The 24873-nt window shown below is 33.9% G+C and overlaps 1 protein-coding gene and 1 long non-coding RNA gene across 3 annotated transcripts in view; one reads left to right on the forward strand and one right to left on the reverse strand.

Moving 5' to 3' along the window:
• The window catches only part of LOC126747007 (uncharacterized), a 71633-nt gene extending 61487 nt beyond the window's left edge, over positions 1–10146 (forward strand). The window contains exons 2-3 of the long non-coding RNA XR_007664068.1: positions 9405–9651; positions 9740–10146. This is a non-coding gene — a long non-coding RNA (uncharacterized LOC126747007). The remainder of the gene's footprint in view (positions 1–9404; positions 9652–9739) is intronic.
• The window catches only part of LOC126747001 (roundabout homolog 2-like), a 456442-nt gene that overhangs the window by 146083 nt on the left and 285486 nt on the right, over positions 1–24873 (reverse strand). The window lies entirely within an intron of this gene.

Raw genomic sequence — 24873 nt, forward strand, 5'->3', positions numbered from 1 at the left:
TGCGCTGATTTAGGACGTATGGAAAAAATTAAACGAGGTGAAAACTCAAAAACTGAACTTTTTAATATTTTTTTTATGTTGTGATTCTTCACCTCAGTCTGACAAATGATAGAAGATCGGAATGAAATTATGTTCATCGTATGTGAGGAACATAATTACATAAGTACAATTTTACTTCACGCTGATTTAGGACGTGTGGAAAAAATTAAATAAGGTAGAAACCCATAAATTGAACTTTTTATCAATTTTTTTTAAATCCTGATTCTCTATCTCAGTCCCACCACTGACGGACGATCGTAACAAAATTATGTTTCTCGTAAGCATGGAACATAAATACATAAAGACAATATTATTTTACTTTGGTTTAGGACGTGTGGAAAAAATTAAACGAGGTAGAAACCTAATAATTGAACTTTTTATTAATTTTCTTTTGTTATGATTCTCCATCTCAGTTCCACAAATGATCGACGATCGCAATGAAATTATGTTCATCGTGTGTAACGAACATAATTACATAAGTATAATTTTACTTCACGCTGATTTAGGACGTGTGGAAAAAATTAAAGGAGGTAGGAATCCAAAAATTGAACTTTTTATTAATTTTTGTTAATCCTGATTCTCTATCTCAGTCCCACCACTGATGGACGATCGTAACAAAATTATGTTTCTCGTAAGCATGGAACATAAATACATCAAGACAGTATTGTTTTACTCTGGTTTAGGACGTGTGGAAAAAATTAAACGAGGTAGAAACCCAAAATTGAACTTTTTATTAATTTTCTTTTGTTATGATTCTCCATCTCAGTTCCACAAATGATAGACGATCGCAATGAAATTATGTTCATCGGATGTGAGGAACATAATTACAAAAGTACAATTTTACTTCACGCTGATTTAGGACGTGTGGAAAAAATTAAAAGAGGTAGAAATCCAAAAATTGAACTTTTTATTAATTTTTGTTAATCCTGATTCTCTATCTCAGTCCCACCACTGATGGACGATCGTAACAAAATTATGTTTCTCGTAAGTACGGAACATAAATACATAAAGACAATATTATTTTACTTTGGTTTAGGACGTGTGGAAAAAATTAAACGAGGTAGAAACCTAAAAATTGAACTTTTTATTAATTTTCTTTTGTTGTCATTCGCCATCTCAGTACCACAAATTATTGCAATGAAATTATGTTGATCGTATTTAAGGAACATAAATACATAAGTACAATATTACTTCACGCTAATTTAGGACGTGTGGAAAAAATTAAATGACGTAGAAACCCAAAAAGCGAACTTTATATTAATTTTTTCTTGCCTGATTCTCCATCTCAGTCCCACAAACGTTGGGCGAAAGCAATAAAATTATGTTTATCATATTAAGGAGACATCATTACGTAGTACATACAATATGATCTTATACTCATTTAGGACGTATCGACAAAATTAAATGACGTAGGAACCCAAAAACTTTACTTTTCTCTTGATTTTCCATCTTACTCTCGCAAATCTCCTACCATCATAACGATATTAGGTCATTAAAAAAATAACCATTTTTGCCTCTTATAAATTGTCGGTACCTCGACTACTTATTTTCAGAGATATTGCGTAAAAACCATTTATAACCGTGGTCCTTTAAGCCAGGAGCAGTTATCTCGACGAAAACTAAAGATTTGATGTATCTAATTTTATTTAGCATAAAATTCTCTTCAATAAGACATACAAAAAAAATAAATTAAAAAAAGCGCACACTTCATACAAACAATCAAATACTGTTACCCCACCTCGGAAATCTATCGTGTCTCACCAAGGTATCGTCTAAAATCTCCATCAGTCTGCTATCGATCGGTTTCACCACGTGGAAGTTGTAATGACCCTGAAAACACATCGAACACATCTCCTTGAGGCAAATCAAACAGAACCAATCCGCTTTCCAATGGATGTGCCTCCTGCAGTACAATCTTAAGATGTACGGGGCCAATTCCTCAGCAGTGGGATTCATATCGTGGATAATGGTGTGATCCCAATGGCAGGCGTGACATAATTTCTCCCCACACTTTATACATGCCATATAGGGACAATCTTTATGCTGCTCACCTTCACATTCACTTTCAAGATCATCATCATCATCGTCATCATTGTCTGATCGACTATTTTCTACTGTAGCTCCTTCTTCTTCTTTGTTACTGAGCTCGTCAGAATCTTCTTCACTCTTTTCGTTTGAATCGAGTCCACTCTCTTTGTCGAAACCTTCGTCAGAATCTTCTTTACTCTCTTTATCTATTAATCCTTCAAGTCTCACACGGATATCTGCTTCAAACAGGAGACTTTTGAAGTCAAACACGCTGCTCTCGCTCATTATGCTTCTCGTAAGTAGTAAGGTTCAAGTTTAACTGATCATTTCGGTGAAATGGGAATATTTATAACGAAACTGTGGTACCTGACCTTACGATGGTCAATTAAATTATTAAGGGTTGCATTGGGTACCTAGTACGTTATCAAGTGGGGGCTTAAGTAATAAATAATAAATATTGAGATCAGATGGTAATTCCCAGAAAAATACAGTTTTATAAGGTTTTTGGGTCTACGCCACATTTTAGATATAAATAGAGCAATAAAACCTTTAGTCAGAACGAGTGTCTCTATTACCTACCGTCATTAAGGGCTTAATAGGATTCATAAAATTTACCTGTAATTACTCTAATGATTGACGGAGAAATTCAGGTAAACTCATGTGTTTTTTTAGCTGGATGTGTTTATGTGGATAAATTTGTAGTTTTCTGCGGCTTTCGCCCTAAAAATATCATTAAATATACATGTACAGAGCAGGTATTTGTAGAAATGATATTTCATATAAAAGGAAAATTTCTGGAAAAGTATTAGGCTAATGAGAAAAATGCTTGGAAACAGTCTTGTAGCGCAGGAATTTATCTTTAAGTTTACTCTCTAAGGATTTTTTGATAGCGTTAACAGAAACTGAGATATTTGACAAAAACCCACTGGTCAGACCTACTACCCAAGTGACCACACTTAAATACTAAGATTTCTCAAAAACTATTAGGTTAACGTGAAAAATACCAGGAATATTTTTGTGCATCAGGATCTAGTCTACACGTTTAATCTCTAAGGATTTTTTGATAGCATTAACAGCAACTGAGATATTTGACAAAAACCCACTGGTCAGACCTACTACCCAAGTGACCACATTTAAATACCAAGATTTCTTAAAAACTGTTAGGTTAACGTGAAAAATACTCAGGAACATTTTTGTGCATCAGGATCTAGTCTACAAGTTTACTCTCTAAGGATTTTTTGATAGCGTTAACAGAAACTGAGATATTTGACAAAAACCCACTGGTCAGACCTACTACCCAAGTGACCACACTTAAAAACCAAGATTTCTCAAAAACCATTAGATTAACGTGAAAAATACTCAGGAACATTTTTGTGCATCAGCATCTAGTCTACAAGTTTACTCTCTAAGGATTTTTTGATAGCATTAACAGCAACTGAGATATTTGACAAAAACCCACTGGTCAGACCTACTACCCTAGTGACCACACCTAAATACCAAGATTTCTCAAAAACTATTAGGTTAACGTGAAAAATACTCAGGAACATTTTTGTGCGCCAGGATCTAGTCTACAAGTTTACTCTCTAAGGGTTTTTTAATAGCGTTAACAGAAACTGAGATATTTGACAAAAACCCACTGGTCAGACCTACTACCCAAGTGACCACACTTAAATACTAAGATTTCTCAAAAACTATTAGGTTAACGTGAAAAATACCAGGAATATTTTTGTGCATCAGGATCTAGTCTACAAGTTTAATCTCTAAGGATTTTTTGATAGCATTAACAGCAACTGAGATATTTGACAAAAACCCACTGGTCAGACCTACTACCCAAGTGACCACACTTAAAAACCAAGATTTCTCAAAAACTATTAGGTTAAAGTGAAAAATACTTGGAAACATTATTGTGCATCAGGATCCAGTCTATTAATTTACTTTCAAAGGATTTTTTGATAACGTTAACAGAAACTGAGATATTTGACAAAAACCCACTGGTCAGACCTACTACCCAAGTGACCACACCTAAATACCAAGATTTCTTAAAAACTGTTAGGTTAACGTGAAAAATACTCAGGAACATTTTTGTGCATCAGGATCTAGTCTACAAGTTTACTCTCTAAGGATTTTTTGATAACGTTAACAGAAACTGAGATATTTGACAAAAACCCACTGGTCAGACCTACTACCCAAGTGACCACACTTAAAAACTAAGATTTCTCAAAAACTATTAGGTTAACGTGAAAAATACTCAGGAACATTTTTGTGCATCAGCATCTAGTCTACAAGTTTACTCTCTAAGGATTTTTTGATAGCGTTAACAGAAACTGAGATATTTGACAAAAACCCACTGGTCAGACCTACTACCCAAGTGACCACACTTAAATACTAAGATTTCTCAAAAACTATTAGGTTAACGTGAAAAATACCAGGAATATTTTTGTGCATCAGGATCTAGTCTACACGTTTAATCTCTAAGGATTTTTTGATAGCATTAACAGCAACTGAGATATTTGACAAAAACCCACTGGTCAGACCTACTACCCAAGTGACCACATTTAAATACCAAGATTTCTTAAAAACTGTTAGGTTAACGTGAAAAATACTCAGGAACATTTTTGTGCATCAGGATCTAGTCTACAAGTTTACTCTCTAAGGATTTTTTGATAGCGTTAACAGAAACTGAGATATTTGACAAAAACCCACTGGTCAGACCTACTACCCAAGTGACCACACTTAAAAACCAAGATTTCTCAAAAACTATTAGGTTAACGTGAAAAATACTCAGGAACATTTTTGTGCATCAGCATCTAGTCTACAAGTTTACTCTCTAAGGATTTTTTGATAGCATTAACAGCAACTGAGATATTTGACAAAAACCCACTGGTCAGACCTACTACCCAAGTGACCACACCTAAATACCAAGATTTCTCAAAAACTATTAGGTTAACGTGAAAAATACTCAGGAACATTTTTGTGCGCCAGGATCTAGTCTACAAGTTTACTCTCTAAGGGTTTTTTAATAGCGTTAACAGAAACTGAGATATTTGACAAAAACCCACTGGTCAGACCTACTACCCAAGTGACCACACTTAAATACTAAGATTTCTCAAAAACTATTAGGTTAACGTGAAAAATACCAGGAATATTTTTGTGCATCAGGATCTAGTCTACAAGTTTAATCTCTAAGGATTTTTTGATAGCATTAACAGCAACTGAGATATTTGACAAAAACCCACTGGTCAGACCTACTACCCAAGTGACCACACTTAAATACCAAGATTTCTCAAAAACTATTAGGTTAACGTGAAAAATACTAAGGAACATTTTTGTGCATCAGATCTAGTGGACAAGGTTACTTTCTAAGGATTTTTTGATAGCGTTAACAGAAACTGAGATATTTGACAAAAACCCACTGGTCAGACCTACTACTCAAGTGACCACACTTAAATACCAAGATTTCTCAAAAACCATTAGATTAACGTGAAAAATACTCAGGAACATTTTTGTGCATCAGGATCTATTCTACAAGTTTACTCTTAAGGGTTTTTTGATAGCGTGAACAGAAACTGAAATATTTGACAAAAACCCACTGGTCAGACCTACTAGCCAAGTGACCACACCTAAATACTAAGATTTCTCAAAAACTATTAGGTTAACGTAAAACATACTCAAGAACATTTTTGTGCACCAGGATCTAGTCTACAAGATTACTCTCTAAGGGTTTTTTGATAGCGCTAACAGAAACTGAGATATTTGACAAAAACCCACTGGTCAGACCTACTACCCAAGTGACCACACTTAAATACCAAGATTTCTCAAAAACTATTAGATTAACGTGAAAAATACTCAGGAACATTTTTGTGCATCAGGATCTAGTCTACAAGTTTACTCTCTAAGGATTTTTTGATAGCGTTAACAGAAACTGAGATATCTGACAAAAACCCACTGGTCAGACCTACTACCCAAGTGACCACACTTAAAAACCAAGATTTCTCAAAAACTATTAGGTTAACGTGAAAAATACTCAGGAACATTTTTGTGCATCAGCATCTAGTCTACAAGTTTACTATCTAAGGATTTTTTGATAGCATTAACAGCAACTGAGATATTTGACAAAAACCCACTGGTCAGACCTACTACCTAAGTGACCACACTTAAATACCAAGATTTCTCAAAAACTATTAGGTTAAAGTGAAAAATACTTGGAAACATTATTGTGCATCAGGATCCAGTCTATTAATTTACTTTCTAAGGATTTTTTGATAACGTTAACAGAAACTGAGATATTTGACAAAAACCCACTGGTCAGACCTACTACCCAAGTGACCACACTTAAAAACCAAGATTTCTCAAAAACTATTAGGTTAACGTGAAAAATACTCAGGAACATTTTTGTGCATCAGCATCTATTCTACAAGTTTACTCTCTAAGGATTTTTTGATAGCATTAACAGCAACTGAGATATTTAACAAAAACCCACTGGTCAGACCTACTACCCAAGTGACCACACTTAAATACCAAGATTTCTCAAAAACTATTAGGTTAAAGTGAAAAATACTTGGAAACATTATTGTGCATCAGGATCCAGTCTATTAATTTACTTTCTAAGGATTTTTTGATAACGTTAACAGAAACTGAGATATTTGACAAAAACCCACTGGTCAGACCTACTACCCAAGTGACCACACCTAAATACCAAGATTTCTCAAAAACTATTAGGTTAACGTGAAAAATACTCAGGAACATTTTTGTGCATCAGCATCTAGTCTACAAGTTTACTCTCTAAGGATTTTTTGATAGCATTAACAGCAACTGAGATATTTGACAAAAACCCACTGGTCAGACCTACTACCCAAGTGACCACACTTAAATACCAAGATTTCTCAAAAACTATTAGGTTAAAGTGAAAAATACTTGGAAACATTATTGTGCATCAGGATCCAGTCTATTAATTTACTTTCTAAGGATTTTTTGATAACGTTAACAGAAACTGAGATATCTGACAAAAACCCACTGGTCAGACCTACTACCCAAGTGACCACACTTAAAAACCAAGATTTCTCAAAAACTATTAGGTTAACGTGAAAAATACTCAGGAACATTTTTGTGCATCAGGATCTAGTCTACAAGTTTACTCTCTAAGGGTTTTTTGATAGCGTTAACAGAAACTGAAATATTTAACAAAAACCCACTGGTCAGACCTACTAGCCAAGTGAAAACACCTAAATACCAAGATTTCTTAAAAACTGTTAGGTTAACGTGAAAAATACTCAAGAACATTTTTGTGTATCAGAATCTAGTGGACAAGTTTACTCTCTTAGGTTTTTTTGATAGCATTAACAGCAACTGAGATATTTGACAAAAACCCACTGGTCAGACCTACTACCCAAGTGACCACACTTAAATACCAAGATTTCTCAAAAACTATTAGGTTAAAGTGAAAAATACTTGGAAACATTATTGTGCATCAGGATCCAGTCTATTAATTTACTTTCTAAGGATTTTTTGATAACGTTAACAGAAACTGAGATATTTGACAAAAACCCACTGGTCAGACCTACTACCCAAGTGACCACACTTAAAAACCAAGATTTCTCAAAAACTATTAGGTTAAAGTGAAAAATACTTGGAAACATTATTGTGCATCAGGATCCAGTCTATTAATTTACTTTCTAAGGATTTTTTGATAACGTTAACAGAAACTGAGATATTTGACAAAAACCCACTGGTCAGACCTACTACCCAAGTGACCACACTTAAAAACCAAGATTTCTCAAAAACTATTAGGTTAACGTGAAAAATACTAAGGAACATTTTTGTGCATCAGCATCTAGTCTACAAGTTTACTCTCTAAGGATTTTTTGATAGCATTAACAGCAACTGAGATATTTGATAAAAACCCACTGGTCAGACCTACTACCCAAGTGACCACACTTAAATACCAAGATTTCTCAAAAACTATTAGGTTAAAGTGAAAAATACTTGGAAACATTATTGTGCATCAGGATCCAGTCTATTAATTTACTTTCTAAGGATTTTTTGATAACGTTAACAGAAACTGAGATATTTGACAAAAACCCACTGGTCAGACCTACTACCCAAGTGACCACACCTAAATACCAAAATTTCTTAAAAACTGTTAGGTTAATGTGAAAAATACTCAGGAACATTTTTGTGCATCAGGATCTAGTCTACAAGTTTACTTTCTAAGGATTTTTTGATAGCGTTAACAGAAACTGAGATATCTGACAAAAACCCACTGGTCAGACCTACTACCCAAGTGACCACACTTAAAAACCAAGATTTCTCAAAAACTATTAGGTTAACGTGAAAAATACTCAGGAACATTTTTGTGCATCAGCATCTAGTCTACAAGTTTACTGTCTAAGGATTTTTTGATAGCATTAACAGCAACTGAGATATTTGACAAAAACCCACTGGTCAGACCTACTACCCAAGTGACCACACTTAAATACCAAGATTTCTCAAAAACTATTAGGTTAAAGTGAAAAATACTTGGAAACATTATTGTGCATCAGGATCCAGTCTATTAATTTACTTTCTAAGGATTTTTTGATAACGTTAACAGAAACTGAGATATTTGACAAAAACCCACTGGTCAGACCTACTACCCAAGTGACCACACCTAAATACCAAGATTTCTTAAAAACTGTTAGGTTAATGTGAAAAATACTCAGGAACATTTTTGTGCATCAGGATCTAGTCTACAAGTTTACTTTCTAAGGATTTTTTGATAGCGTTAACAGAAACTGAGATATCTGACAAAAACCCACTGGTCAGACCTACTACCCAAGTGACCACACTTAAAAACCAAGATTTCTCAAAAACTATTAGGTTAACGTGAAAAATACTCAGGAACATTTTTGTGCATCAGGATCTAGTCTACAAGTTTACTCTCTAAGGGTTTTTTGATAGCGTTAACAGAAACTGAAATATTTAACAAAAACCCACTGGTCAGACCTACTAGCCAAGTGAAAACACCTAAATACCAAGATTTCTTAAAAACTGTTAGGTTAACGTGAAAAATACTCAAGAACATTTTTGTGTATCAGAATCTAGTGGACAAGTTTACTCTCTTAGGTTTTTTTGATAGCATTAACAGAAACTGAGTTAGTTGACAAAAACCTGCTACTGAATTTTGAACTTTTTCCTCACTTCTTAAATAGCCCTTAAATATGATTTTTTCCACATATTTACGCTCCCTATAAATACAATTTTACTGCGATCGTTTATATACTTCCTAAAAGTCAGACGATTCCAGTCAAAAAGTGGAAAAAAAGACACGCCACCCTTTCTAACATATTTTCATATTTCAGCCAAATTGCACCCCCTTAAACGAACATTTCATGACTAGACAAGACATTAAGATCATATTCCGAGAAAGCCGGATGAACGTGCCCATTATTCATTCACAAGAGAAATTCCGGGAATCCGGGAAAAATCGATGGAAATAAAAAGAAAATTTTTCGACTCGTGCTCCGCATATACTTACAGTGTAATCCATAGGACCGACGAGCAACAAAGGGCAATGGACTCAACCCATTTAAATTTTGAAATTTTCAGGTAAAAACCATTTCCGTATCACTGTCACATGTTTTCTAAGAGGGTGCCAAAAACCCATCAACTTTCTCCCTTTTTTTTCTTTCAACAGGGGTCGTTTGCATTCATATGGGGAGTCCTTTGCCCCCATTATCCATCGGTATAGGGCTCAACGTATAATGCCCCCCCGATCCAGATTAAGTGCCTGGATTATTGTCATAAAGGTGGATCCCAGGGAGAAATATCATTCTGGAGAGATCAAAATTGAACCTGGATAAGTTAATGTCAGCGAGGGTCAATTAAGACTATAGATATACTTCGGCTTAGTCGTAAAATATAAAGTCGCGTTTAGAGGCAGTTAACGGGGGTTAGTGCGTTTTTTATGGAGTGTACGTGTTAATTGAACGTTAAAAACTTAATTGGGATAGTGATGTGTTAGTATCCAAGGAAATAATTTATTTTTGTTAATTTAGATTTTTAGTTAGTTGTGCATTATTTTAATTCGCATTGAATTTTGCTTCATCTAAAAATTATTCATCTTTTGGTGTTTTTTTTTAATTTCATTTATATCATGTATGTGTCCTTGTATCAAGCTCTCAGAAAATAATTTGGACAAACGATTCGTAACTACCTAATAAAGTTGTCAGACATTCAAGATTGCACCCAAAAGCCTGGAAGAACTAAATTATTTTTTTTATTTTCTGAAAGTTGCGTAAGAAGCCTGGAAAAGGAAAAAATAGTTAAAAAAAATTACGTCACATATAAAAAATATCATTTCAAGAGTCTAAAAGAATCGATTTTTTTCCTAATTTATGGAAAACGTAAAAATTACGTCAAAAACGTGGCAACCAGAATGCATTATTTTTATTTTCTGGAAAAAAAGCGTCAAAGGCATAAACTAATTAAAAAAAGTCCTAGACTAAAAACATCCAATACCTGGAAACAACAGAAAATTACGTCATATATAAAAGAGTTGCTCTAAGATTCTGGAAGGATTAAAAAAAATTAAGTCCTAAAACTCTCGATAAAAGACTCCAAAAATTTCAATTTTTGAAAAAAAATATGTCAAAATCCAGGAAGAATTGAAAAAGTAGTAAATTATGATTTAGTTCTCATGGGATGATAGGGTTAAAATGAAACAACCTTCTTAGGGTTAAGTAGGATCTATAATGATATTTCAAAAAGCTACATCCAAGGTCGTTGAACTTCCCGTTGACCTGGTTTATGATAATGCTCACTAGACTAGAATTGGTTAATGTATTATTACTATATAGTAGATTCCTATTTACACAGTATTTGTTATACTGGGTGATACTTCCGTATTACACCTCCCCGGGAAATTTAAGGAATTTACATATCGCACCCCGCTAAAAAAGTGTCACAACTCAAAAAACATTGTTTTGAGAAAATTGAAGAATTAAATTCATTTGAAACCTTTATTTATCAGTTACTATGACAAAATACAAGTTAAATGTTATTTTAGTGTAAAGAAAAATAAAATTAGTTTTATGTTCCTGATGCAGTGATTTGTTAAAAGAAATAGTTTTTTGTAATTTTTAGTTTCAAAAAATATACCCCAATATTGTGACATTTTTTTAGAACAAAATAATATTTTGACTTTCAAATAAAACTAGTGAAATATAAAAAAAACTATAATAAAGAACTTTAAAAAAAATTATTTTTTTATTACAAAGAGTTATAAAATACTGAATAACAACTCTGAATGTTAATAGATCTTTTTTCTTGTTCTCTTTAATGCTAAGTTCACTTTTGTAGGCATGTTGTAGAGTATTTGGTATATTAATTTTTTTTTCTTCCGCATAAATCTACTTGCTTAAAGTCTTCATCTTTATAGGATGTTTTATAGTAAAGAGTGGTCGAATTATCTTTATTTAACTTAAAAACCTTTACTTCGGTAATCTTTAAGGATTTAAAGCCTATCTCGTCACACAGTGTTTTAAGTGAATAAAAATCCGGATGACCGAGTTCATTTACATGATAGGGTTCTTTCCTTTTTTTTGCTGTACGAATAATTTGTGCATACTGACTAGGCACGTAGATAGAACCAGATCTTAAACTTTTCTTTACAGCCTTTTCAATAGTTGAATGAACAGAATCTCCTTCACTCTGACTATGCCCGCTTGTTAGATATTTTTCAGTTATTGAGTGTATTTTGGGGTATTTGGACAGAGCATAAATATACATCGCAACTAAAAATCTATTCTTCTGCTGCCCACAACAACTATCCGAAAAGAAAACGAAGTCAAGCTCATCTTCACTTTTAGAAGTGTCCAATTTTTAAAATCAAGCACACATGAACCAATCTCATCAGCTCCCCTATTTCCGTGCTCTTCATGCCAAAAGTAGCATTCCATTAAACCTGTTTTTAATTCAGATACCGTAAAGTTATAACAGTTCAATTTTGATTTGTAATAGAAAACGGACACAGTTCCTTGAGGAACAGGAAGAACTGCTTGCAGATCATAAACTGACACCACGTAATTGGGACTAGCTTTTTCCTTTTCTTTGTTTTTTTCACTTCTTGATAAATCTTTTTCTTCTAAATGCCATAAATATTTGCTTTCCAACTTTTCCTTGGCATCCCCTGTGGCAATTTCATAAGCATTGCACAATTCGCAACGATCTTTTCTGGAAATGAAAAAACTTATATTAAATTCAGTGTTAAAAATGTTTGAGAACATCACTAAATTTGCGTGAGGTAGATTATTGTCTTGACATTTTTGTTTGTAGTCATTAAATACATCGGTTAAATTTTTTCCACTATCAATGTATTCCCTAGTAGTTTGCTTGCGAAGGAATGGAGCGAATATGCTCACGAACTCCTTCCTTAATCGATGCATCCACTTTTCTATGGCTTTTGTGTTTACCTCTTAAATCTAGTTCTAGGAACCCTTTTTCCACTTTGTCGACGACTGTTCTTGTAATTCGGTTAAAAATATCCAGCGTAGCCATAAAGAAAAATGTGCATACGCGGACTGCATCATCATTGATATAAAAATAAAATGCATTATTATGTTCTCTAGGTTTTTGAGCGCTGGTTTGCTGTCATGCAATTGTGAATAAAACTTCTTTGCCTATTAATATCTCCCAGAGCCCAATATTTTTCGAAAATATCTTGTCTTATATTTTTATCTATTTTATTAGAGCATTTCAGCCGGCATTTATCACCACAAGAAGGTCTAATACTTCTGGCTTTTACATTTGTTTGAGATTTAGATCTTGAGGTGTATGCTTGACCTGAGTTCCGTAATTTCTTCGCTTTATTACTTAACCATTCTTCTGTCAGTGCTACTCGCTTCTTTCCTCTTTTTTTAGGCTTGAGAATTTGAGTATTTACTTCCTTAGTACCTGCTGCTTGAGGAGCTGTATCTTGAGCGTTTGCACTTTGAATATTTGCTACTAAAGTGTTTGCTGTATGAGAGTCTAAAAGTTGAATTTCTGACACTTGAGTATTTTTTGCTTGATTTTCTGGTTCTTGATTACCTGCCTCTTGACTATTAACGAATTCAGTGCCTAATGCCTGGCCAACAACGTTTGAACTCGATAAAGAAACACTGCAACTTGAAATATTACTACAACCCGAACAGGAACTACTGCTTGATCCAGAAGAGGACGAACTTGACGAACTAGAATCACTGCTATCATCAGATTTATAGTTAGGATCCTTTACGGAATCATCATCATTATCGCTAACCAAGTCCGACATTTGAGCATTGTTTTTGAGTTCTGGTGAAAACTCAATACGTGGAAATGAACTGCAAGGTTTATTATTGGACAGAAATTCATCAGGAAAATTCCCAAAGTTGTGTCTTAGTTTCGTCCTTCTGAATGCAACGAGACCTTCCGCAAGTTCGTAGCTCTTATAATAGCTGAGATATCGCATTTTTGGTGCCCATTTTCGAGCTCAAGAACGAGGTGCAAAAATGACTTTTTTCCAAATTTTCAAAGTGTTGTCATTCCCTTGGTTTTGCTCGAATCCTATTAAAACCCGGTGTTTTCATAATGTAGGTGATACAAGGAAGCTGGTGGTATAGTTAGTTTAATTAAAAAAAAAATCAATTTTTGCTAAAAAATTTGATACGGGGGGGGTATACCCGAAAAATGAAAAATCCCAAACTTTGGAGGTGGATATCTCAGCCTCTATAAGCTCCATCAGGAAAACTCCAAAGGTTCTGTCTTAGTTTCGTCCTTTTGAATGCAACGAGACCTTCCTCAAGTTCGTAGCTCTTATAATAGCCGAGATATCGCGTTTTTTGTGCCCATTTTTGGGCTCAAAAACGAGGTCCAAAAATGACTTTTTTCGAATTTTCAAAGTGCTTTCATTCCGTTAGTTTTGCTCAAATCCTATTATAACCCGGTGTTTCCGTGATGTAGGTGATACAATGAAGCTGGTAGTAAAGTTAGTTTAACTTCAAAAAAACTCAATTTTTGCTGAAAAATTTGATACGGGGAGGTATACCCGAAAAATGAAAAATCCCAAACTTTGGAGGTGGATATCTCAGCCTCTATAAGCTTCATCAGGAAAATTCCAAAGGTTCTGTCTTAGTTTCGTCCTTCTGAATGCAACGAGACCTTCAGCAAGTTCGTAGCTCTTATAATAGCCGAGATATCGCGTTTTTGGTGCCCATTTTTGGGCTCAAAAACGAGGTCCAAAATTGACTTTTTCCGAATTTTCAAAGTGCTTTCATTCCCTTAGTTCTGCTCGAATCCTATTATAACCCCGTGTTTTCGTGATGTAGGTGAAACAAATAAGCCGCTGATATAGTTAGTTTAACTTCGAAAAAATTCAATTTTTGCTGAAAAATTTGATGTATACCCGAAAAATGAAAAATCCCAAACTTTGGAGGTGGATATCTTAGATTCTATGGGCTCTATCGGGAAAATTTCCACATTTATGTCTTAGCTTCATCCTTCTGAAATCAACAAGACCCTCTGCAAGGTCGTAGCTCTCATATTAGCCGAGATATTGCATTTTTGGACTCAAAAACGGGGTCCAAAAATGACCTTTTCCGAATATTCAGAGTGTTCTAATTTCCTTAGTTCTGCTCGAATCCTGTTATATGGAGAATATTCCTATAGTTTTTTTATAGTCTTATAGTAAGATACTTATAAAAGCTAAAAAAATATATTTTTTCCAGGTAGTTATTATTTTTATAAGAGCCTAGCTCTTATAGAGGGGCTGTCCCGCAGTGGAGTTTTCGCACAAAATTCGGACGCGTCGAACAAAAGTGCTTATAACTTTGGTTGTATTTGGGGTAGACAAATTATCTTTACCTTTTTATAATCTAGAAATATGAGGCTTTCATTTCGTTTTTTAAAAATATTTATTTGTTCTTTTGTTTAGGACTAGGACGCCTTTAAATAAAAAAAAAAAAATTTTTTCATCGATTTTTGTCAACGTAATTCGATACAGGTCGCCACGGATTCTTGAATTTTATGAAATTTAACAGATCGATTAGAATTAATGAGGATCTTATCTGTGTAGTTTTTGGTTATTCTCAGTATACAGGAAGTATTTTTTTTTAACGCTCAAAGTTTCAGACATGTGTGATATTTCAGCCCCTCTGACGGTTTAACGGTGTTTTTCCGGAAATAATGACAGAAGATAGGTGCGCCTCATCGAGAACTATAATTTTTAATAAGGACTTTTTTTTTTTTAATGTTTTTTTTTTGGGAAAATTATTAAAAAAACGTTAAAAAATTGATTTTTTTTAAAAAAATTTTTGTGTAAAATTTTTATGGTGCAAAATTTAAAAAAATTTCAATTAAACTCGCATCCTTTCTGAATAAAACGGTGTTTTAAATTTAACGCTATCATTTATACAGGGTGAGCAGTGTTCATTTGAAAATACCCTTTTTTTTTCAAATAAGAGGTTTCATTCAATTGGAGCATTTAAAGAACCTTTTAAAACCAATTTTTTGACACACTCTACAATCATCTACGTAGGCAGTTTTTGCTCTACACTATTTTTTGACTTTGACGCCTGATACCGCAATAGCTATGCCACATACAAAGACCATTTTTGCCCTCAAACACGCGGAATTTATCTGGCTATAATCCACTAGATACCGTTTTGTTTCAAATATCACCATTTTCCAAGAAAAACCAATTTTCCATGAAAAGTCTCGAAAAGTCGGTCAGCTGAATATTGGTACCCCTACGGGCCCGACGATCAGGGTATAATAAGTAATGTGGTCTAGCACCCAACAAGTGCGCGTGTCCATGGCAACGAAAACGGCGATTTTCGCCGAAAAAAGACCCTTTTTATAATCGAAATTTAACTACTAAAACCGATTGGAATCGGTCCAGAATTGATGCTAAACTGCTCCTAAGGCTCTATACTATTTTTCCATGTAAAAATCATAAGGTAAAAACCTTTTTTTATACCCGAAATAATCGTCTGAAAACGGTCGATTTTGACGTCTCCGCGCGATTTTAATGGCGACTTTTACGGTGGTTTTGACAACATGGCGTCAACGTGGATGAGTCGGCTCGGACTTGCTTCCTAATTTCATTGATAAAATGCCTAAAATAGCTCAGAACTTCCTGAAATTGGTATGGATTTATTCAAGAGACTCTGGAGAATCCGAATATGTGCATATCTTTGACCAAATCGAGGTCTTTTAGCCGTGATAATTCGGCAACGTTTTGACGTTTTAGCATTTTCCGTGTATTATTATAATATTTATGCGACACAGTGGTCTATACAAGGCATTTTGCTATACAAAAATAACACAGTGGGTCCTAATGACAAAAAAAAATCTAATCGGGATTTAATGGTTATTATTTCACATGACTATCAAAACGTTTTTCCTATGGGTCCGATTGGATTGAAGTTTGGTATTTGGAATTTATTTAGGTAATAATTATTGATTTTTAACAAATTTTTAAAACATTGAGTTTTAAGGTCACAAACTTTTTTTTCTATTGGTCCGATTTGATTGAAGTTTGGTATTCGGGGTTCATTTAGGAAATAATTATTGATAATTAACAAATTTTTAAAATATTGAGTTTTAAGGTCATGTGACTATTAAAACTTTATTCCTGTGGGTCTGATTTCAGTAAAACTTGGTATTTGAGGTTTATTTAGGATAAAATTTTTGAATGTTTGCAAAGTGTTGAAATATTGTGCATATGTGTTGCGAAGCTCCTTTCACATCATGGTTCGGTGAAGCATGATACCCCAAAAACCGTAGACTCAAAGCTTGTAAGAAATATAACGCGGTGAGTAGCGTTGTCGGAGCGACTGCTCAACAATCTTCAATGGTTATTTCGACTTGAATTTTATTTAAAAAACTTTCTACTGATCAAAATTAAGGAAAATTTCTACTGGTCCCAACTGATCAAAGTACTTCTTTAATTACGAGAACATTATTATTTCATAAATCCTGACTTATAAAATCACATGAACTCGCAATACTTTCAGTCCCTTAAGCTTTTCAACTTTTTCTAAATGCCTTCAAATTCCACACATTTCAAATTAATAAAAGACTTTTGTGTGAACGAAAGCTATTCACGAAAGAATAGCTTATCCTGTGAAATAAGGCAGTTGATCTTATGATCCAGGTTCCATCCAGGAAGTTAATGTCTTTGATTACCCAAAATAAAACTAAGCTGTCTAGGAGAATGAAACAAATTGTCCGAGTAATAAGAGTCGAGTAATTAATTTAAAAATAATTTTTTGTTACTTATTCCAGGCAGTCAAGATATTTTTATAATTTTTTAGACACCCAGAAAAGATATTTAGAAAGTTTTACAGGCAAAAAAGTCCGGTGTTTTACACCCGATGTTTAAGTCACAGGTCTCAAATTTATTTAATTAAAGTCAGAGGATTACAGGTATTTCGCTCATACTAGGCGTCATCATCAGTTTCTCTTGTGTATTCACTAATAAAAAGAACAAAAAAGGAACAACACTACATGACACAAATCAAGGGTAAAAATTAAGTTAAAATTGGTAAAATCGGCTAGTTACTACATATTAAAATTTTTATATAGCGTCCCTTACTTACTTAGGTATCAATTGCTTTACTCGTTGCAGTGCCTGATAATAATCCCTCAAAAAGATACAGCGCGTCCATTTAAATTATGCATTGAACCGGCGAAATCCGCCAGTTCCTTGACTTCCCTCCCAATGATAAAAAAAACTAAATTGACCATAATTTCTTTGAAAAAACACCCCCCGCTCGCGAATATGTGCATAAAACGGGCGAAATCCTCCATAAAACCTCCCATTTAGATCATATCTCCCCGGAAAACCTCCTTAAGTACACCGAAGGAAAAAACCTTAAAAAACGTGCGCGTGAAAAAAAAAATAAAAAATTCATACAGAGAGGGTGAGAAAATGGCCTTTGCATATATATATGCCCGGGCCGAAAGTGCTTTCTTTTTTTTTCTATGGGAACGAGGGTGAAAACGACCTGTAATAAGAAACGTGTGTGGTTTAACAATTAATGGGATAAAAAATCAGAATTCAACTAATCCAGATGGTATAAAGCAGCCGTCAAACTACGAAAGCATAAAGTTCACGGAGTCAAAGGACAATAGAGAGAGAGACAATAATTTAACGGAGGGCTCCGTTTAAGAGCCTTAGACTCGTTATGATGGGCTTTACGTAATCCCTTTCGCTCTCGTCAACTTAACAACTGTAATCATATTAAAAAGGTGGCGCAAGAAATGGTACGTTATTAGTTAGTGGAGGAGAACGCATGTCTTATATGGGAGGAAAAAAGTATGAAAGGAGGTTATTAGGAGGGAAATGGGTTTAAGAACTTGTTATTAAGAGAGGGTGGAAATGTAGTTTTTTTCTTTACGTCGTCAAATATGGAGGTTGCCTGCAAGGCAACAAATGGAAAGAAAGAAAGAAAGAAAGGAAGGCTTAGAGGAGACTCTATTTATATTTAAATCATGCGCCGAATATTCCGAACTTTACGTTTAAAGTGACTACTATGGGTAATGCGGCTCCTTATATACTCGGCAGAACGTCGTTCCGGAAATTCCCGTTTAACCCTCGGGATGTCGTGCGGTGTACCACTTGTGTTATTTCGAAATGACGCAGAACCAGCTGGTTTTTTAGTGTTTACAATATTTATCAAGTTAGTTTAGTCAATTTATCAAGTCAGCATTACAAAAATTAGAGACAATAGGAAAAAAGTTTTGATAGTCACGTGTCCTTAAAACTCAATATTTTAAGAATTTACAGATACTACAGCCCTTTTATTACTACCTTTTAAAAAAATAAGAACTGTATGCCCTCACTCACCTGTCTGTAAAAAAATCACTAATTTCTTTTAGGCACTTAAAAAAGAAAAAATAAGAAGAAGAAGTGCGGGAATAAATTAATAAACTACTTATAAAAAAAAACAATAATTTCTTCTAGACACTTGAGGTTATAAAGGAAAAAGACCACCATACGAAGAAATGCACAACATAAAGAGGTGAGTTATGCACTTATAAATCTTGCCAAAAAAATCATTTTACATCCAAAATATGAGAGATAAAATTGAGCAAATATAACTTTCACCTATAAAACAATATTCGGAGAAAACCGCTGCTAAGGCACTCATAAAGCCGCACTTACAATAGACATTAGAATATTTAATAACCGAAATAAAACCCTTTTTGGGAGTACGCCGCCATAAACCGTAAAATTTAATGGGGATTTTCGCAAAATTAAACGCTTGAAAGATTCGCGCCGCGACGACAACGTCTCACCTTGAATAACGAATCCGGGACTGTTTTATGACCTCTTGGTTTTTTTTGGGAATTTTGTACACTAGTCCTTAAAAAAAATGCGCCTCTTACACCACGGCCATTTAACAGTATTAGGTAATAGCAATTTAAATCAACCATTTAACGATACAGGTAAATAGCAATTTAAACGATCAAAACGAACGTATTATGCCCGAAAATATACACAAAGGTCCCGCTTAAATGCCGGTAAAATATCACTTTATATCGTACGAATAAAAATTCGCCCATATCGGCTGTTTCGGTTTTTAATTTTCGCCGGTTTAACATGAAAAATGCCGAATAAAAATTGTTTGTTGTCGACTGTTGTTTTTTTTTTGTATTTTTGGGCGTGAAATTGAGTTACGTACAGCGAAACGCGGGATGGACGTTTACGTAATAAAAACGTCCGTCATATCCGTTTAAGTTATGCCGAAAATGAGAGAGAAACCTCGAAAATTCACTTGGTTTAAATTTATTTGCATTAAAAGCCACTACTAGGCTTCGAATTTGTACAGGGTGATTTTTATATATTGCGACAAAATTCAGGAACGTGTTCTTTGGACAAAAATTCGCAAAAAAGTTCCTATAAACATAGGTCCTAAACCTTTTAGATTTTGAGCTACAGGGTGGTAAAGTTTTAACAAAAAAATGTTTTTTTTTCGATAACTATTATTTTTGTCCAAAGATTGGTATGCAGGGTCTGTGTATCCAGAGCCATTTACCAACATACTTTTAACATTTTTATGTTCTCCAGTGGCATGTGTGCGGGTTTTCGGCTGAATACTTTTATAAAGAAAAATGGTACGTCACTCGCTCTTCTCATATTAAAAATATTTTTAAATTCCCCGTTTTATTTGCAACATTTTTGATCCCTTGGACTTTGTCCGTTAGATGCACGGTTTTCGTACAAAAAATTAAAAACCATGGACATGTTGCTCAGATTTGATTAGACTTTCTTTATTCTAGTAATTATTCATTTTTTTTAGTTTATTGCAATTTTAATAATAAATAATAAAATTTTTATTAATTAATTTAGTACAAAAGCCAGCACAATTTAATAAAATTGTAATTGAGGATTTAAAACTTTTGCTTCTATAATCTTTAATTTAAAATACAAGTTTTTAAGTGATAAAAAAATATTCAATTTTTTATTATTTATTTAAGTAATATTATTATTTTTACAAAAGTTGTTCAAAGTGTGCTCCTCCAACATCAATACAAGCATCTAATAGACGTCGCATTGATTGGCGGACACGTTCAAAAATTCCTGATGTCTGCCGAATTATGTCACAAGACATTATAATGCGATTACGCAATTCCTCCACATTATCAATTGGTTTTCTATAAACCAATGATTGAGCCCCACAAAAAAAATCCAACGGATTTAAGTCGGGAGACCGTGGGGGCCAAGGGTGAATACTTCCCCGAGCTATCCAACCATTTGGATACGTAATATCCAAATACTGCCGAGCCACTAAACTAAAATGGGCTGGAGCACAGTCATGTAAAAAAAAAACATTTGCTGTCTCAGCTGAATGGGGACATCTTCTAGCATCGCTGGTAATTCATTTTCAAGAAATTCTTGATACACTTGTCCAGTCAACCTTGCTGGTAAAAAAAATGGACCGATGAGAAAGTTTTCAATAATGCCGACCCATACAGACAGTTTTCTGCCACAGCATGTGGGTTCTCATAATGCCATATGTGGTTATAGTGCAAGTTCATAATTACGTCCCTGGAGATATTAGCCTCATCGGTGAAAAGTATTTTTCTTATCAACGGTGCATCTTGCCTAATGCGTTCTTTCATCCAACGAAACAAAGCCGTTCTTTTCCGAAAATCGCCTGGCAAAAGTGCCTGCACCCACTGAATATGATACGGGTATAAAAGGTTTCTTTTAAGAATATTCCAAACTGTAAAGTTACTAATGTGTACCGTCTGAGCAATTTTCCTAGTGCTTGTGGTGGGATCTTCCTCGAATTCATTGAGTACCTGTTCTTCAATTTGAGGAGTTACTTTTTATAACGATCCTAGAAAAAATAAATTTTAGCGACCGGTCAAAGTAGATAGAAAAATGTTTTTTAATTTTTTGTGCGAAAACCGTGCATCTAACGGACAAAGTCCAAGGGCTCAAAAATGTTGCAAATAAAACGGGAAATTTAAAAATATTTTTTAAAACAAGAAAAACCAGTGGCGAATTATGATAGCGAACCACGAAAAAGGCTTTTTAAAATTTTTTATTTCGGACGTTCCAGCGTGACTTATGTATGACTAACTTTAATGTCTAAAATCTAACTGGTTATATTTTGTGTAACTGCTCCTATAAGTAAACTAATATTATTTGTGAAATAAGCATATACTCATATTATGCAGAATAAAGGAATATATACATTAGTAAGGGGTTCTATGGGCCATAACTCCTCCTTCCTAGGAAACGAGCTTACGGGTGGAACAGGACTAGCGAGGTCATATGACGATTTCTGAGCAAGACTTCGTCATAGCTTCTTATTGATGTCTTCTCTGGTTCTGTAGTCAGGATATGTTTATCTTCTGGATGAGGGAATAGCTAAATATAGCTACTAGGAGGACATGCAGCAGTACGGTCCAAATACTGGTTCTCTGGTAGTAAACGGGTTGGTTTATGGCACGATCGAGTTTTTTATGTTGCATCTCGACAATTTATTTCTGCATCAGTTTAGCTTCATTTGGATCTAAGGGCTTAGTTCTAAATGGTTGAAATGGATGGGTAAGGTATCGAGTTTAAATGTTGATTTCGGCTAAAATTAATAAAATTTTCTTCTTCCGCTGTAAAAGCTAGCGCTTGTTCTAAATTAATTGCATTTTTAAGTCTAACAATTAGCTGCATGTGATATTTTAAAACGGCTAAAAATGTCTTTAACGCGAAATCATCATAATGAGCAATTTTTATTTTTCTTTTAATGTGCCTAACTTGGCAAAAAAAAGACTTCTAGCATCTTGGATTCTTATTCCAAACCGTAATGGCTGTTCATTTTTAAATGGTCTTATAGAAATGAGGTCTTGGATCAGACAGTCAATACCTCTTTGATCCGCGAAAGTTAAATTAAGAGTGTCTTTAATTAAAGTCCAAATATTAAGTTCTGATCTTGAGCCAATCAGCTCAGCTGCTCTACCCCTTAATTTACTAAGAATAGTGTCAATTAAAATTAGGTTTGTGGGAATCTTCACGATTTTTAGCATTCTGGAAATTTTTAATAAAATTTTCGCAAGCTGTTATGAATCTTTGAAGTAGCTTAGGGTTTCCATCAAAGTGCGGGATATTATCCGCTTGGTACTTTAAAAAGATGCATATCAGTCATGCTTGTAGACTCTGTATTTTCAGAAATATCCATTGGTAAAGGAGGTTATTGGTATCAATGAGGTTAAGAGTTTGATGGATATTAGAAATGGTTAGGTCGGAAGATACTCTTAATTGTTCTAGTTTAGAAAGAAGTTCGTCAATAACTTCAGACATAAAAAATCATTAGGAGATAAGATATTAAAATTACACAAAATTTCACTAGAGTAATTCAGTAAGATAATAATATATACATTTAACCTAGAATTATAATAATCTGAATAAAATATACCAATTGCCAATCGTAAAGAAAAATTAGTTTTTAAATGTTTTGCAATATGGAAAATTGGAACAATGGGCAGTTGGATTGAAAAAATGTAAATATAAGGATAAATTTAAGGAAAATGAGCACTTACTAATCCAGCGATGAGGAGGTGCATACTCTTAGTCTAACGTATTCTATATTCCCTATAGAAGCCGATGTGTGTGCTTCCAAGCCGCTTAGTCTATGGTGGTCGAGGTTGGACCCTCGCTAAACGTTCGATTCTCAATAGATTAGGTCGAAGTGTGACTGCCTCCTGGGGTGCCTTTCGAGATTCGGTAGCAGATGAGGTTCGATGCCGATAAGCCGTTAAAACAGACCGATTCCGCGATTTATGTCGGATATCGTTCAACAAAGTTCTGTACGACTGCGCCAATTATGATAGCGAACCACGAAAAAGGCTTTTTAAACATTTTTATTTCGAACGTTTCAGCGTGACTTATGACTAACTTATTTAATGTCTAAAATCTAACTGGTTATATTTTTTATAAACTAATATTATTGGTGAAATAAGCAGATAATCATATTATGCAGAATAAATGAATATATACATTACTAAGGGGTTCTATGGTCCATAACTGGCGTACCATTTTTCTTTGTAAAAGTATTCAGCGGAAAACTCGCACACACGCCACTGGAGAACATAAAAATGTTAAAAGTATGTTGGTAAATGGCTCTGGATACACAGACCCTGCATACCAATCTTTAGACAAATATCTACAGGGGTATTTAAGTTATCGAAAAAAAAATCATTTTTTTGTTAAAACTTTACCACCCTGTAGCTCAAAATCTAAAAGGTTTAGGACCTATATTTATAGGAACTTTTTTGCGAATTTTTGTCCAAAGAACACGTTCCTGAATTTTGTCGCAATATATAAAAAACACCCTGTAAAAGGAAACGTTCGTTGTATTCATCATGTCAAAAATTACGCAAAAGTCACACATTTGAAGGAGAGAATGAGCCTTTTAAAAAGTACAGTGCTGCTTAAGGCCGTTTGTCATGTTAAAAGTGAACTTAAGATACTTGAATTTGTTTGGAAATTTTACTAAAAAGTCACTTAAATAAGGTTAAGCTAATTCAAAAAAAAGTCTTTACAGGTAGAAGAAATTTTACTTTTCATATGAGTGGGTGAGAGAGGGCGAGAAGCCGATTTTATGCTATAAAAAAAATTATTTAAAATTGTTCTACTTTGACGTTTAATGTTGGAATTACGGTCCGTATCGGCCATCTTTGTCTCACTTATTACAATATAATAATATAATATCAAAGTTTGACGTATCAGAATTGAAATTGGGATGCCTGGACTTATGTATTAATAACACCACTTAAATGAGATTAGATTGATAAAAAAAAATCTTAGTTAACATTAGAGAGGTTTGATGACCAATTTTTGATAATTTATGATCTTATGCATTGTGATTTCGGTGTGAAATTGAGTTACGTACAGCGAAAAGCTGGATGGACGTTTACGTAATAAAAACGTCCGTCATATCCGTTTAAGTTATGCCGAAAATGAGAGAGAAACCTCGAAAATTCACTTGGTGTTTAGTCAAGAGGTTTACATTTATTTGCATTAAAAGTCACTAATTAAATATAGATACTGTGCTTACTTATTTTTTGAGAATTTTAATTTATTTGTTTTTAAAATAACTCTTTATCATAAAATTTATTAATAATAATAATTTGAAACGCTTAGCTGAAAGTATATATTGAAAAAAAAGCTCTAGACTACCCGGATCCAAAGTGTCCAACTGAATATCTTGTAAATAATATAATAAGCATTAATTAGTTATTCAAAATTATATTAAATATTAAAATTACAAAAACTATTCAGATTAATAAAAAATCTTTATT

The sequence above is a fragment of the Anthonomus grandis genome, chromosome 18, assembly GCF_022605725.1.
Source record: "Anthonomus grandis grandis chromosome 18, icAntGran1.3, whole genome shotgun sequence".
In the NCBI taxonomy this organism is placed as follows: domain Eukaryota; kingdom Metazoa; phylum Arthropoda; class Insecta; order Coleoptera; family Curculionidae; genus Anthonomus; species Anthonomus grandis.